The sequence below is a fragment of the Leptodactylus fuscus genome, chromosome 2 (genome assembly GCF_031893055.1).
Source record: "Leptodactylus fuscus isolate aLepFus1 chromosome 2, aLepFus1.hap2, whole genome shotgun sequence".
NCBI classification, from domain to species: Eukaryota; Metazoa; Chordata; class Amphibia; order Anura; family Leptodactylidae; genus Leptodactylus; species Leptodactylus fuscus.
In genome coordinates this window covers 171,527,859-171,544,899 of record NC_134266.1, presented here as the reverse complement: position 1 = coordinate 171,544,899, position 17,041 = coordinate 171,527,859, and the positions used below count along the sequence as shown (strand labels likewise).

General features: G+C 41.9%; 1 protein-coding gene across 1 annotated transcript in view; it reads right to left on the bottom strand.

The window, feature by feature from the left end:
* Positions 1 to 8,882, bottom strand: part of LOC142195401 (interleukin-1 receptor type 1-like) — a 37,252-nt gene extending 28,370 nt beyond the window's left edge. Inside the window, exon 1 of the mRNA XM_075265159.1 lies at positions 8,753 to 8,882. The gene's annotated coding sequence lies outside the window, so the exon portion shown is untranslated. The remainder of the gene's footprint in view (positions 1 to 8,752) is intronic.
* Between the last annotated feature and the right edge of the window lie 8,159 nt (positions 8,883 to 17,041).

Genomic DNA, 17,041 nt, shown 5'->3' with positions numbered 1-17,041 from the left:
GGAGCGTAAACTCTGTGTGAAGGGGCCGTCACTCCCTCTATTACTCCCTCACACCCCCTCCCTGTTTCCCTAGCTGCCCATGGACTACTAGCCCTACCTAACTAACTCAGCCCACCCCCTCCCACACCTCCCTCCCATCATCCTTCCCAGCTTCCTGTTCAGATCTTCTGGGCATGAGAGAGCACTTTGTTCTGTCCTTTTCCCCTTCATGTCTACCCGTGTTGCCGCCTGTCCAATAGAGCTGGAGGGCCAGCATGCCAGTGCTCTGACTCTACTATGCAGGCTGGGGAGGCCAGCTTCTTCTTCTCCTCTTCACATCAGCCAGCACCTGCGCAATAGAGCTGGACTGCCAACATGTCAGCACTCCGACTCTATTGTGCATGCTGGAAGACGTCACGAAAAGGAGGAGCTAGAACCCCTGAAGTAAGTGATGTTTTGTGCCAAGGAGATCCAGACACGAAGACAGGTAAGTATGATAAGGTAGGAGGAAGGGGGGGATAGATAGAATTAGATAAAATTGGTGAGGTTCCGTTTCCAAAAATGGGAGAATTGAACATGACCAAAAAATCAGAAAATGTGGCTGGGGTGGTCACATGATCTGGGTAAATACATTTTTGATAACGTAAATAAGCTAGAAGTTAGGCAAGGGAGGGTGTTTAGTCTAGTATTAATGTATCACTTTATCCCTGACAACCCCTTTAATACAATTTATTGCAGCATTGCCTATATTAACCAATGACATCAGTGTTCTTTTCTTCAAATATTCCATGGAAACAAATATTAATGTCATCTGAGTAGTTGCTGCTAGGAACTTGTTTGTAGACATCTCCATGACATTTTAGATTTCATAGTTATTTTTATAGTTTTAACCACAAGCTGAACTATATATATTATTTATCAAAAAGGACTATCTCACAAACTGGGCTGCAAAAAACCCCAACATTTTAAGAGTATTACCGGATAGAACATAGGTGGAGTTTAAAATGTCCTGTCAAGTGTTTAGGAGTATGCTATAAACATGTAATAATTCACAACACAGTTGAGATTGCAACACTTTGGACATACAGTGGTCTTTTCTGGACATGAAATCACAAACAACACACAATGGCAATGACACTACAGACCTATGGTACCTGTGACTGGCAAGTAGCATAGGCATTTCAGTTATAAAACAGCTGTATCACTGATGTGCATGCAGTGATTGGCTGTCTAGTAGAAGAAGTCGTATTACATTTTCTGGACTGCTATTTACCTGTGTCAGGAGGCGGGGCTCCTTTGGGCATTATGTGAAGGCAACTCACCCATTTTATTTTTCTGGTACACTGTGTTTAACATACAATACCACAAAGAAGCTCCTGTCCGGAATTTAAAGTCTAAAGTTAGGCCAGGTTCACATGGGTTTTTTTGTAGCGGAATTTGACGTGGAGACTGTCTCAGATTCAGGTCCAAAAAATGGCTAGCCGTGACTGTGCAGTGCACGGGCATCCAGTCGCAGCATTCCGCTACGGATTAGGCCCAAATGAATGGGCCTAGTCGGGAGGGAGGTGTCACAAGGTGAATCCTCCTGAAGAAAGGGCATGTCGCTTCTTTTTTCTGTGAGCAGGAACAAACCGCTTGCAAAAAGGAAATGCCCGGCTCCCATTGATTTCAATGGGAGGTGGTTTTTTGGTATGGAATCTGAGACAGCCTCCATGTCAAATTCCGGACCAAAAATTGTATTAATAATTTATTAGTTTGTGGTATATTCCGGCATGGCACATGTGCCGCAAACCAAAGAGAACCAGAGGATGGAAGTAGTACAGTGGTAATGTCAACCGAACCCCTCCAGCCCAGCTCCCGGGCCGTTGAGGAGCCGGTGCCTGATAGTGGTGGTAGTTGTTCCCCTGGGGTGCTTCCAGTTAGATAGGGGTCCTCTCTCACCCTGAACCTTTTGGTGGTGTTTGGAAGGGCCCTGATGGTAAGCTCAGAAATGACTCAGGATGCAGTGGTGCAACTTAACCAAAGTGTACTTTACTCTGAATAAAAGGTAAATCTCAACTTATGCAGATTCCTGATAGGGGTGGTAGTCTCCAACTTGTTGATTACACCCATGCTTGGGATGAGGGATACCCAGACTGTGATGTTGATGTGATGCCTTTTACTGCCCTCAAAACTAGTAATAAGCTGAATACAAGGAAGTCCCAGGGGCCCAAATACCAGAGTGACAAAAGGGTACCGGTATGCAGCTTCTTAGGAAACAGGACTCCTATCTTTCTCTTTATGCTAACACCCAGTCTCTTTTAAGATAACAGATAAATCTTCCCTGTCTCAGGGCTGTCTGGTGTTGGTCTTGGGCCAATATTCTCTTCTCCCTCAGTGGAGGTTGAGAACACATCATAGTTCAGTTGTCAGTGCAGTACACACTATTCAGAGACTGAGACTCTAACGGTTCTAGGGACCTAGTGTCTCCATGCCTCACCCATTAGTCTGGGTTTGGCCAGGGCTGTACCAAGCCATACAAGTAAGAGGGGTAGCAAACAGTGAAGGATAAATCAAAAGGTAAATGTTGAGGAATTGCCTGTTGAGCAATTCCCCAGTGTCTGCTGATGAAACCAGGAAGGAAGAGAGAGACAGAGACAGTGAGTTCAAAATTTGACCCAGTCCCTGTCCCTGCCCATTGCCTCAACTACTCTAGGTGGTGGCGGGCAACTGGGCGATAGTCCCTTCTCTGTATAAGTATTTACACAGAACAGGACAAGACAAAACAACACAAAAGCAGAATCAGCAAGCTGAGGTCAAACCAAAGATACAAACAGTAAGAAATCGAAATCCAAAAGAGTACTAACAAGGAAATCCAAAGGTCAGAAGTCTGTAAATTCAATACAATAGCAAAGAGAACCTCTTAGCCAGGACAAAGTCACAATAGCAAGCAAACCTGTGAGCTAATGACCTGCTTATAGGAAGTCCAGATCCCGCCCCAGACTTGATTAGCAGATAGACAGTCAATCACACAGGTAGGGCTAAGATTAACTATTAGAGGAGCAGAGGGAAACCAAGGTGAAGGAGATAGGTGTGGTAAAAAGTCAATTACAGAGGTGAGGGAATAGGACAGTGTTCAGACAATACAGGAAGAACCTAGAGCAAGGAATCATAGCTGAACTTGTCTCCTGAACACGTACAATGCGGCCAGAGGATGGTGCAGAAGTTCGAACGGGTACGGACATAACAGGAAAATACATTAGGGAAGATGCAAGCATAAAATCACGGACAAAATACATGTATACATCCAGTGGCACATTCTAAAACAGGCGTAGGGAACGTACGACTCTCTAGCTGTTACAAAACTACAACTCCCAGCATGCATACTTGCTCTGCTATTCTTGGAACTCCCATGGAAGTGAATGGAGCATGTTGGGAGTTGAAGTTTCAAAGCAGCTGGAGAGCCGAAGGTTCCCTACCCCTGATCTACAATAACATAAAACACAAGACAATTGAAGCAGTGACCATCGGGATGCTGCACATGAAATACCAATCTGCAAAGTGTTTTGACCAGGAATACTCATACTCATGTCTGGTGTTTCAGATCACTAATAGAAAAGGAAAAACAAATTCACTTTCTGCACTAGAAAGTCATTCCTCCTTCAAGCTGATCTTTTTTTGCACTTAAATTGAATATCTTTGTATAACAATACAGAGGAAATGGCTTCTCCGGTCACTCTGTCTAAAACCTTAATGTTGGAAAGTGACGTGGCATTAAAAAACAGTGCAAGAAACCCTTAGTGTAAAAGAGGACAAATAAGGAGACAATTTGAGTAAAAGTCTTTTCAATTTTCAGACCTACTTCTAATGGTAGATCTACCTGTGACATATTATTACAGTGGAATTTGGAATCTGCTGCAAACTCTGTAAGTGTTACGTGTAGATTTCTTTACGACTTTGTGGAGATTTGCAAAGGGAAAACATGCAGTAAAACCGGCAGCAAAAATTTACATATAGGCTGGGGCCCCATGGGATGGAAATGGTGCGATTTGCCCACGGCAGACAGTATGGGCAAAGTAGATGGGATTCTAGCGAATCTCCTGCCCACTTTGAGGTAAAAACCACCACCATGTGCTTTTCAAAAAAACACGTCCGTTTTGGAAATCGTAGCATGTCAATTATACCTACAATTATAATTGTAACAGAAAGTCTGCAGAGGAAAACTCTGTGAACTTTCTGTTTAAATCGCTGAAGGAAGAACCGCAATCTGTTGCTTCCATGATTTTTCCTGCAGCGCTTTATTGCTGCAGGACGTCCTGTAGGGTCATATTCTCAATATCCACACTACAATTCACAGCAGATTCTGTGCAAATTTCCTCTGATGTATGTAACAGATTCATTCAAATCTCATCCTGCCAACAAAAACTGCTACAGGAAATGCCATAAACATCTGATAGAGTTCCCACATTTAGAACCCATATTTACCGTATTTTTCAGACTATAAGACGCACTTTTTCCCCCCCAAATCTGAAAATTGGAAATGACTGTGCGTCTTATAGTCCGAATGTGGAGAATTGGACTATCGCCATGTTCCTGCCGCTAATGACTTCCTGCAGCGACAGGAGCGTGGCAATGCTTCAGGCCCCAGCACCTGTGCCGGCATCTAAAACCCCCTTCCTGACATCCGCCGTTCTATTGCCGGGATGCCGGGTCTGTAAGAATAATGGCAGCTGCTCTGCTGCAGAGCAGTCGCCATAACAACCGGGTCTCCGCTATACGCGGAGGCCCAAAGCTAATGCCCGCAATTAGAATGCATTCTAATTGCGGGCATTAAAACTTAACCCCCCCTTCCCCCCATAGTGTAGAATACCCCTCGAGGCTGGTCCCTACCGGTCCCATACCTTTAAAGTTACAGGCCTGCTCCTGCGCGGCGAGGTCGCAGGAGCCGACCTGTTCTGGTGACAGCCAGGAGCAAACTGAAGGCTCCCAAGCCTGTCACTGCTATATTACTATTGCGGTTGGTCTATGACCAGCGTAATAATAATGTAGAGAATCTCCCATAGACGGCAATAAACTTCTATTGCCGTCTATGGGACTTGCAATCAAATGATTACAGGTTCAAGCCACCTAGAGGGAAGGGGCAGTAAAATAGTGAAAAAAAAAAAAAAAAAAAGCTTTAAAAAAAATAAAATAAATGCAACTTCTAAATCACCTCCTTTCCCTAGAATACATATAAAAGTAGAAAATTACTGTGAAAAACATACACATTAAGAATCCCTGTGTCCAAAAATGCCTGGATATTTTTCAAACCGCGGTGGGTTTTTTTTTTTTTCACCATTTTGCCTCTGATTTAAATAAAAGGTGATCTAAGCAATAGACATTCCCCAAAATGGTCTAACTAAAAAGTACATCTGGCCCCGCAAAAAAATGCTCTATGGATCTCTGTACAGCTGCAGGGTCAACTGTCAATGTGGCCTCGTCTTATAATCCAGTGCGTCTTATAGTCCGAAAAATACAGTATATCCTGACTCCCATGTATTTCTTCACTTGGCACCACTCATACCTAGTATTTGATCTTCATTGCCACCAAAATTATCTTTGTCTTTGGTACTTCAGAGCCTACAGGAACTGCTTTGGGTCTACAATGTATATGATGTACCAGTAGGGTACTTGGTAATAAAAGCCTACTTATGCTTGTTTGTGAAAGTAACATAGGCAATCAAAACTTTTCATTGCAGTGGCACACACAAACTATTCGGATTTGATATTGTGTAGGCGTATATCCACAGATTTCACTATGACTAATTTGTCAGTATGCTTTGTTTGTTCAATGGATTAAGATTGAATGTTAAATTTTATTTAAATAATACTTAAATAGATTATCTCTATTAAAGAGGATATTTCTCAACCTCCATCTACTCTAGTTCTTTGCATCCTTCAATAAGTGCTGCTCCACTGATTCCACAGAGGAGTTTTTTGTTAAGGGGCATTCATACGATGTAACGCGGTGTTGATTCTGACACGTAAACTCATGTCAGAATCATGGGTTCCGTTTAGAGATGAGCGAGTACTGTTCGGATCAGCCGATCCGAACAGCACGCTCCATAGAAATGAATGGATGCACCTGGTACTTCCGCTTTGACGTCGGCCGGCCGCTTAACCCCCCGCGTGCCGGCTACGTCCATTCATTTCTATGCGAGCGTGCTGTTCGGATCGGCTGATCCGAACAGTACTCGCTCATCTCTAGTTCCGTTTAGCGCACATAACACATTGAAATCAATGGGTTAAAAAGCCTCCTATTGATTTCAATGTGAAGTCAATGGGATTCCATTTTGCAGCGCTGATTCTGACAAGAGTTTACATGTCAGAATCAACACCGCGTTACATAGTGTGAATGCCCCCTTAGCACTCATCATTCTTGAGCAATCAGTGCTATTATTTTCAGAATCCAATATGTCAGTTAGGCTCTATACTTTTAGGTGGGCGGTACTATTGCTTGGGAATGGTGAGGGCTAGAGAAAAAATTTCAACTGCACCAGAATCATTGGAGCCGTGTCTAGCAAATGTGGAGTTGGAGATGGTGAAAAATATTCTTTAGTCAAGACTAGAACTAAACACAGGTTTCTGATCTGGGATACTAGCAGATCTCCTTCAGTAATGAAACTTGTCACTGTTAGTGAGGGTTGTTTTTTTTAACAGTCTTTTTTTTCAGTTTTTCAATACACTTGTACAAAAATCATGTATCATCATTTTTAGATTTTTTTAACAGCATTTGTACAAGAGTTTTGGTGGGTTTTTTGTGATATTTTGTGTATATATATATATATATATATATATATATATATATATTATTTTTTTCTGATACTCCTATAAACAAGCAAGGACGGCCATTTCGATGTACTTGCATCTCGTCAACGCTGACGAGATGCAAGTACATCGAAACGGCCGTCCTCGATTGAGAGACTATACCTGGTAATAATCCCAGTGTCATTGCAAAACAAAGACCTCTTGGAAGGTCGAGCATGATGCTAAAGGGAGCAAACCATTATTGGGTTATTTCACTGAAATTCTGTCTTCCTAATTACATCAGGGAAGACAGATTTGCATATTCTTCCCATGGTCCCTTGCGAAGTGGAGTGCTAAAGGCTTAATAAGTCTCCACACACCTATATGGTGGTCTCTCCCCAAGGAGTGACAATATCCCCTTAACCCTGGGACAGAACAGACATTTCACATTAAACATGGCAGGTCGAAGTTTCAGTGTCTTTTGCAAAAGAATAAAAGGATAATAATAGACAAAGATATAAACTATGATATGATAGTAGAGATGATTCCAAGTAGAAGAAAAAATATTTACCCAATGTACAATCCATTTTAGGAAAACTGTACTCTTACTTGGGCTAAAATCTGAAATTATGGATAAACAAACATTTATACTGCTCAGAAACTAAAACTGCTGCTTTTGTTTCTTTCTATGACTTTCCTTGGGGTTTAGAACCAGATCTGTGAGTCTACTTTGCACTATTTGCTAATTTTGGAGGCCACTCTGCTCTGTTAATGCCCTTTTTTGTAGTAATTAAAATATAAAATATACTGTTTAAACTAAACATGTACAATTGAGTAGTGTACATGAAGTCCTAGCCTGTACCTTTATCTACATTATTTCTGTGTGAGTGTCTATGGCACATACCATATGTCTGTTATAAAGATTACATAGGAAATTAATATACTTCAGGACATAAAGCTGACTTGCTTTCTAACTTATCTGGAGTTACAACCTCTTTTATGGCTCTAAGTTGCATTTACAGTTCTGCTGGTTGCTATTGGAAATTGCAAATTTGAATACAGACAGCTTAGCTAATGCAGAGGGGCAGTCAGTAGTCAGTATTGCATTCACCAGATTACGGTACATTGCCTGGTGTTAGAACTATACTTTCCAGTAAATAAATCACACTGTGCAAATGCTGAACAGGCAAAGAATGGTGGGGGATGTCAGCTATTTTGCCAGCAGAATTGTGAAAAGAATTGAACATATATAATCTATAAAATAGCATTTCAAGATGGCTATCTCTATTTTCCTCCAGCAATGCCTTGAAATAAAGGGGTTCACAAAGGAATTGGCATCAGGAGATCTGCTGAAAAGTTGTAATATTCTGCAGTATATAAACTGCCTCCATGGATAAGGCATAGTATGTGCATATAGAACCCCAATATCTGCATTCGCCACACGGAGAAATAACAATAATGATAATCTGCCAAGGACAACATCTGCATGTATGTGCTCCCCATGTTTCCTCCGGGTATTCCGGTTTTCTCCCACACTACAAAGACTTACAGATACGGAAAGTAGATTGTGAGTCCTATATGGGAAAGTCACTGACATCTATAAAGGGCTGCGGAATATGATGTATACAAGTGTATACAAGTAAGAAAAATAAATAAGTAATTATACAGTTTTTTCTCTTTCCAAGTATCACATAAATCATATAGAGAGTCAGGGAAACCTGTCAGTGTACATTCATACTAGCTAGGCAAATGTATAGAGAGGAGAACAAAGTGCACAGTGATGCTGCCCCCACCAGATAGTACATCATGTCCCCAATCTCCCATCTCTTGTTCTCAGCAGTCACACGTTCTCATTATATTACTGGGCTACATATGAAGAGCAATGTACCAGCCATACAATGCAATGTACCCGGCCCTCACTATGAGAGCACAGAAAGATTAGTTCTAAGTTTCCCAGATCTGTGCCTTTAATAGTCAGCTACTTATAGTGCAATGAATAGAACTGTACCTCTATATGTGGGTGATGTGTGCCCTGTCTGGGCAGCTGCCAGTCCTGGCAATGCTGGAAGTCTCAGGGTGTCTCAGTACTGAACCTCCTATCCAGCTCACTGTCTACATGTCCGGTATCACTGCTGGAAATACTTCCTTTCCTATGAGGGAGGAGGTGCTGAGGATTTCGACATCTCATAGCATGTTTGTACAGAATAATTTCCCAGCAGATCGAGCCCTTGTACTGTGTACTGCTGCCAATAGCTAGTGTCTGCCTCATTAACTCTTTCCACAACTTTCCTATTGCCACAGGTCATATAAAGGAGGTCTGACGAACCATTAGAATCAAGAACAGGAATATAAAGGTAGTTAATACATGAAATATTTCTTTTACTTCTATAGTAAATACTGGGTGACATTAGCAGAGGAGAGTCATTTGCTTTCTTATCTGTAAATTGTTTATCAGTCCTTATAGAATTCTGTATTACCACAAATCATGATAATAGGGTAATAGCAATGTGGATGTGTGAATAGGGCCAAAGCCTCTTGTTGAGGTGATCACTAAAATCTGTAGTTTATTATAGAAATAAACACTACCATGAAAATATATATAGGTATATGATGATAAAATATATGTTTATGTATAAATAATGGGGGTTCCATGTTCCCTGTGCAGGGTCGGACTGGGGTGTCTAGGGCCCACCAGTGGAATTGTTTCTAGGGGCCCACCACCAGGACCCTGCAGACCAGCGATACCGAGACAGGGCAGCTAAAGGTAATACCATCTTGGGAGCCATGCTGCTCACCTACCATACAATGTGCAACAACATACTACCTAAAGCTACTGCTACACTCTGTATGGAAAGTGAACAGAGCAGCTCCTAGAAATGTTACCATTACCTGTAGCCACACTGTCCTGGAAGAGCTGATCTGCAGAGGTCCTGGCTGTTGTATCATCACAGATGTAATATTGATGGCCTATCCTAAGGACAGACCATCAATATTATAAAGATGGATCAATCCTTTAAAGATTTGTCCAGGAATTGGATCAACCCATGTGCTGGGAGGGAGGTGTAAAATAAAAAATAAATAAAAAGCGCCTTCACCTGTCCTCATTGCTCCATTGTCCGCTGCCAGTGTCCATTTAGTCTCGTGCCAGCGCCTTTTTGCTGGGAGTCCTGCACCTCATGGGACCACTGAAACCAATTAGATACAAGATTTCCAGAAATGAGGCCATGAGACTGAACAGACACAGGCAGGAGGATAACGGGGTGCTGGGGACAAAAGCTCAATGAAAAACACTGCGTCTCACTGTTGCGCCTAATCCTTAAATAGGACCTTTCAACATTTGGGACACATGCGGTTTAATACACCACTAGAAAGCCGACAGTGTGCTGAATTCAGTGCAGTTTTCACGTTCTGTGCTCCCTGTGAAGAGCTATTGGTGCCGGTACCATAGCTCTTCACTGTCAGAAGGGCGTTTCTGACAGTCAATCAGTAACACCCTTCCTCACAGTAGTGTCTATTGCGCTGTACTGTGTGAGGGGGCTTTGCTTACCGCCTAGTGATGACGCTGAGCGGTGAGGAATGCCACCTCCCCCCAGTACTCGTCTATGGACGAACATTATCAGGAGGGGAGGGAGCGTTCCTCCCCGATCTCATAGTACAGCACAATAGGCGCTGCTGGGAAGAAGGACGTTCCTGACTGACTGTCAGAAACGCCCTTCTGACAGTGAAGAGCTACGGTACTGCGACCGATAGCTCTTCACCGGGGGCACAGAACAGGAAAGCTGCACTGAATTCAGCGCACTGTCGGCTTTCTAGTGGTATATAAAACCGCATGTCCCCCAGGAGGTGAAAGGTCCTCTTTAACATCTCAATATACGGTACATCACACTATAAGGATAAGACCTAACACAGCGTCCCGCAGCAAAAAAGCGCTGCGGGAAAACCCCCGGCGGCAACATATCAGTTTTCCTGCAGTGCTTTTTGCAGAAACTCCACAGAGGTTTGCTCTGAGGACTTTCTGCTTCCATTATACCTATAGGGACACTGTAGGTGTTTCCAAAGGTATAAGTGCTGCGATTTCCAAAAACTGCAACAGTTACCTACACACTCATACATATACATTCACTCACACACATATATATATAATTAGCATAGCATATACACATTTATATACATTCATATACCATATATACCAAATATACTCACATATATACATACACTCACACATTATTATAGCATACTGTATATACACACATACAGTGGGGCAAAAAAGTATTTAGTCAGTCACCAATAGTGCAAGTTCCACCACTTAAGAAGATGAGAGGCGTCTGTAATTTATATCATAGGTAGACCTCAACTATGAGAGAAAAAATGAGAAAACAAATCCAGAAAATCACATTGTCTGATTTTGTAAGAATTTATTTGCAAATTATGGTGGAAAATAAGCATTTGGTCAGTAACAAAATTTCATCTCAATACTTTGTTATATATCCTTTGTTGGCAATGACAGAGGTCAAACGTTTTCTGTAAGTCTTCACAAGGTTGGCACACACTGTTGTTGACAACCGCAAGAAAGGTAAGTATGACATAAATATACAAAATACTAATAAAAATATCAAAAATCTTTATTATAATAATTTACCACATATACAAAAATAGGACAATGTCAAGAAAACAGATGTACACATACAAAAAATGGGTGTAGTGGGATGCCACAGCTGATAGTGGTCCCTTTAGATACTGCTGATTTTCCTCACAAAAAACATCAGAAAATGCAACGTATACCCTCATATCATGTAATAAAATCCACCTAGGTGAGTGTTACCGTCAATTATGGTTATATAGAACCTAGATATAGACTTTTTTTTAAATCCCAATGCTATTTGTTCGCCCCATAAAGGGGAACAGTATATATATAGTATCAAGGTCTATAGGTTCTATTGTAATATATCTTGCTTCCTATATGCAAAAAAGAGGCACACACATTGCCCTCAAAGATCAGTAACCAACATACATTAGGAGGACAACATATTTGTAAGTATCAATAAAGCATATCTCACTTCCTGTATATAGTAAACAGCACGTATATTGCCCTCAAGGGTCCAATAGTCAGCATAGATTTAGGGAGTAGACATGTTATAAATACAACAAGGCAAACCAGTATAACCACTCACCCATGGAGAGGATTGTAAGCAGATCACCAGGGACGGGCACCCACCACCCAAGCTTAAAGCAGTAGACACCCGGCGGCTATGGCGGCTGCCCGGCTCCCGGGCGGTCGCCATAGTTACAGACCCGACATGCGCCGTACTATTACGGCGCATGTCGGGAAGGGGTTAATTCAGTGGCGTAACTACCACCATAGCAGCGGTAGCAGCTGCCACAGGGCCCGGGACATTAGGGGCCCGGTGACAGCTGTTACCGCTGCTATCATTATTCTCGGAGGTCTTTTCGGACCCCCGAGTATAATGATCGGGGCCCCCTGTTGGTGGAATACTTTCCACCAACAGGGGGCCCCGAAGCTGCAGCAATGGCTGAGACACAGGAGCTGCAGCTCTGGCTCCTGTCAGTGCTTCAGGCTGCTCCCCCTCTCTCCCCCCTCCCTTTCTCTGCTGTCCTCTGCCCACCAATGAGAGGAGGAGGCGGGGCTTATCCCTGCCGAGCTCCTGCCGTCTGCACTGGAGGAAGAAAGGAAGAAGGAAAGTGAAACTAAAGCTACACAGGTACGTACTGGGGTTACTTATTAATGTCAGGCATTTAGGGTGATTACTTGTGTTTTAGTAACTCCATGTGCCTCATATTAATAGCAGTTAACCCCATCATCTCCCTCACATTAACCCCTGTTTGCCTCACCATAAGAGTTACTGATATGTGAGACATATGGGGGTAATAATAATGAAGATACTTTATTATTACCTCCATGTCTCTCACATATCAGTAACTCTTATGGTGAGGCACACAGGGGTTAATGTGAGGGAGATGATGGGGTTAACTGCTATTAATATGAGGCACATGGAGTTACTAAATTGTAATGCACAGGGCCAGATTTTTTATCCACAATTTGTCCTGGTATAGCGGTCAGCGGGTGACGTGACAGTATTTAGTCCTGTAGGGGCCACTAAGGGACATAATACTGTGTGCAGGGGCCACTATTGGGTATAATACTGTGTGCAGGGGCCACTATTGGGTATAATACTGTGTGCAGGGGCCACTATTGGGTATAATACTGTGTGCAGGGGCCACTATGGGACATAATACTGTGTGCAGGGGCCACTATTTTGTATAATACTGTGTGCAGGGGCCACTATGGAACATAATAGAGCGCGCAGGAATGTGTAGGAGGGACTCGGTCGAGATCTTCGGTGTCGGGGGGGCCCCATGTCAAAAGTTCGCCACGGGGCCCCGCCATTCCTAGTTACGCCACTGGGTTAATTATTAATTGTTTGTTACACTTAAAGTGTTGTTTCATTTTATTGTTATTATTGTGGATATACAGTGTTGGCCAAAAGTATTGGCACCCCTGCAATTCTGTCAGATAATACTCATTTTCTTCCAGAAAATGATTGCAAGCACAAACTCTTTGGCATTAATATCTTCATTTATTTTGCTTGCAATGAAAAAACACAAAAGAGAATGAAAAAAAAGTCAAATCAAATCAATGGGAGCCGCTCAGGAGTTTTTTCCGGGAACTGTTTTTTCCGGCTCCCGGAAAAAGTGAGGTGCTCATTCTTCAGGCCGAGTCACCTCGCGATTCTGCCTGAAGACACGCCCTCCTCTGGACTAGGCCCATTCATTGGGCTTAATTCGGAGTGGAGTGCGCGACTGGACTGCAGTGCACCGGTTTTCAGTCGCGGCTACCCAGCTTTTGAACCGGAACCAAAAAACCCCATCTGAACTTACCCTAACAGATTTGTCAAAAATCCCATTGATATCAATAGAATTTGATCTGTCCATTAGTGTCCGATTTCACCAAAATCATCCGTCTGTTATATTGCCAGACATAATAACAAGGGGTGCAGGAATTTTGAGTCTGTTGAAAATGACAGATGACTTATGACAGATGTTAAAGTGTAGGTTTTTTTTTTTAACATTAACCTTTACATGATGAAGACATTTTTCATGTTTGTGTTTTTGTTTTTTACTGACTACATTCCAAAAGCCATAACTTCCTCATTTTTCTGTTTACATAGTCACACAAGGGCTTGATTTTTGTGTGACAAGTTGTACTTCAAAATAGTATCATTTATTATTCTCTACCATATATTGGGAAACAGGAAAAAAAATTGAGAATGAGGTGGAACTGAGACAAAAACGCAGTACCACCATTTTCTTGTTTTTTTATTCACATCTTCCACTTTGCGGTAAAAATGCTATGCTAGCTTTATTCTTGAGGTCAGTACAATCACAATGATACCAAATTTCTATAGTTTTTTTTTAGCTTTGCAAAAATTCTAGGTTTTGAAGAAAAAAAATTCTTAGGGGGCATTCACATGGACTAACGCGGCACTGATTCTGGCACGATAACTCGAGTTCAATGGGTTCCGTTTAATGCACGTAACACATTAAAATCAATGGGAGGCTTTTTAACCCATTGCTTTCAATGTGTTACATGCGTTAAACGGAACCCATTGAACTCAATGGGATTCTGTTTTGCAGTGCTGATTCTTACACAAGTTATTGTGCCAGAATCAGTGCCGTGTTAGTCCGTGTGAATGCCCCCTTAGAATCCCCATATTCTGACACCTGTAACTTTTTTTATATTTCAGTGTATGGAGCTGTGTATGGAGTCTTTTTTCCAGGACAATATGTAGTTTTCATTTTTAGGAAGGCAAATAGACCAAAAAAGCTAAATCAGCTATTTTCATTTTTTTGTCCTGTTACGGCATTTACCGTATGGAACAAATGTTTTCATATTTTAATAGTTTGGACATTTTCAGACTTGGAGATGCCTCGTGTTTATGTTTACTTTTATTTATGTATATGTGATCTAGGTAAAGGAGGGTAATTTACATTTTTATTTTAAAAAAAAAATATATTTTTTATTTTAATTTTATTTTTTTTAAAACTGTTTTCTTATTTTTTTAGCCCCTTTAAGGAGCTTGAACATATGTTCTTCCGATCACCTGTGCCATAGGCTGCAATACTACTGTAGTAGTTACAATACTATGGCTAGGGCTGGGAGCCTTCATAAGGCTTCTTGCTGCCATGGTAATGGAATGGTTCCCACAATTACGCTGTGGGAAGGCCGTCCCGTTACCAAACATGAAATTGAAATTGAAAATAACCAGTCAGATGCCGTAGTTGTATTTGACCACAGCATCTGAGTAGTTAAATGTCCTTTATTACAGTCATCTCTGATCATGGGCAATGCTACCATATCCCTGTTGTATGAAACTGTACAGACCCAGAAGTTAGTGCAGCTGCTCTACTGCAAAGTGGCTGCCATACTTAATAAAGTGCACCAGGACGTACATGTACATCTTGGTGCGTGTAGGGGTTAATCCATATGCAAATGAGATGCTCGGTCCAAACAGGGCTTGGTTGTGTCTGCTTGGGCACTTATTTTCACAAGTGGTCGCCACAACTTGGAAAATATCAAGTGAAAACTAGTGCACTGGCAGGTAGTGAAGAGAAAAGCAGCCTGATAAATGAAAAAAGTCACTTTTCTTTAATAAAATATATCGCAAAGTTTCATGTATTCACTTGTCTTATTCATTTATGAAAAGTTATTTTATGATTCGAGGTATAAGCCTTAATGTTAATCATCATGCATCAATCATGCATATGTAAGGGTAAAATTTGTGGTACCAATCAACTATGCCACCAGGTTGTATGACGTTGGTATGCTTCTATGTCCCTCTTATGCTGACCTACCCAAGAACAGGCTAGCAGGATCTCTGTTACTTATTCTTATTCTTATGGTAGAGTTGGAAGGGACCTCAAGGGCCATCGGGTCCAACCCTCTGCGAGTGCAGGTTTTCCTAAATCATCCCAGCTATATGTTTATCCAGATTCCGCTTGAAGATTTCCATTGATGGAGCGCCCACCACCTCCCGTGGCAGCCTATTCCACTCTCTCACTACCCTCACTGTCAGAAAGTTTTTCCTAATGTCTAATCTGTATCTCTTTCCCTTTAGTTTCATCCCATTGCTTCTTGTACTTCCTTGTGCTAATGAGAATAGGGTAGATCCCTCTGTACTGTGACTACCTTTCAGATATTTGTAGACTGCTATTAAATCTCCCCTCAGTCTTCTCTTCTGCAAACTAAACAATCCCAGTTCTTTTAGCCGCTCCTCATAGGACATGGTTTGCAGACCTTCCACCATTTTGGTTGCTCTTCTCTGGACTTGCTCCAATATATCGATGTCTTTCTTGAATTGAGGCGCCCAGAACTGTACACAGTATTCCAGGTGTGGTCTGACCAGGGAAGAGTACAGCGGAATAATGACCTCTCTTGATCTAGATTCAATGCTTGTCTTAATACATCCCAGAATTTTATTAGCCTTTTTTGCAGCAGCACCGAACTGTTGGCTCATGTTGAATTTGTGATCTACTATTATGCCCAAGTCCTTTTCCCCTATGCTATCACTTAGTTCTATTCCTCCCATACTATATATGTTTTTTACATTTCTGTTACCCAGATGTAGAACTTTGCATTTGTCCCTGTTAAATACCATTTTGTTGGCCTCAGCCCATTGTTCCAGTGTGTCTAAGTCCTTTTGAATACACTCTCTCTCCTCTCTAGTGTTGGCTATTCCGCCTATCTTCGTATCATCTGCAAATTTTATGAGTTCCCCAATAATTCCATCGTCCAGATCATTTATAAAGATGTTAAAAAGTACCGGGCCCAAATAGAGCCCTGCGGCACCCCGCTTTTGACTTTCTTCCAGTTCGATGTGTAGCCATTTAGTATTACTCGTTGTGCCCGATCATTAAGCCAGTTGTGAATCCACCTAACTGATTTTTTGTCAAAGCCATACTTAATCATTTTTTCAATAAGAAGGTTATGTGATACTTTATCAAATGCCTTACTGAAGTCAAGATATGCTATGTCCACGGCATTCCCTTGGTCTAACCATTCAGTGATTTTGTTGTAGAAGGAAATCAGGTTAGTCTGACAAGATTTATTGGTCCTAAAGCCGTGCTGGCTCTGGTTAATTAATGCCTTCCCATCCAGGTACCGAAGTAAATGTTCCTTGACAATTTGCTCAAAGATTTTTCCTGCTATCGAGGTCAGACTTACCAGCCTGTAATTTCCTGGATCATCCCTTTTCCCCTTTTTGTAGATGGGGACAACATT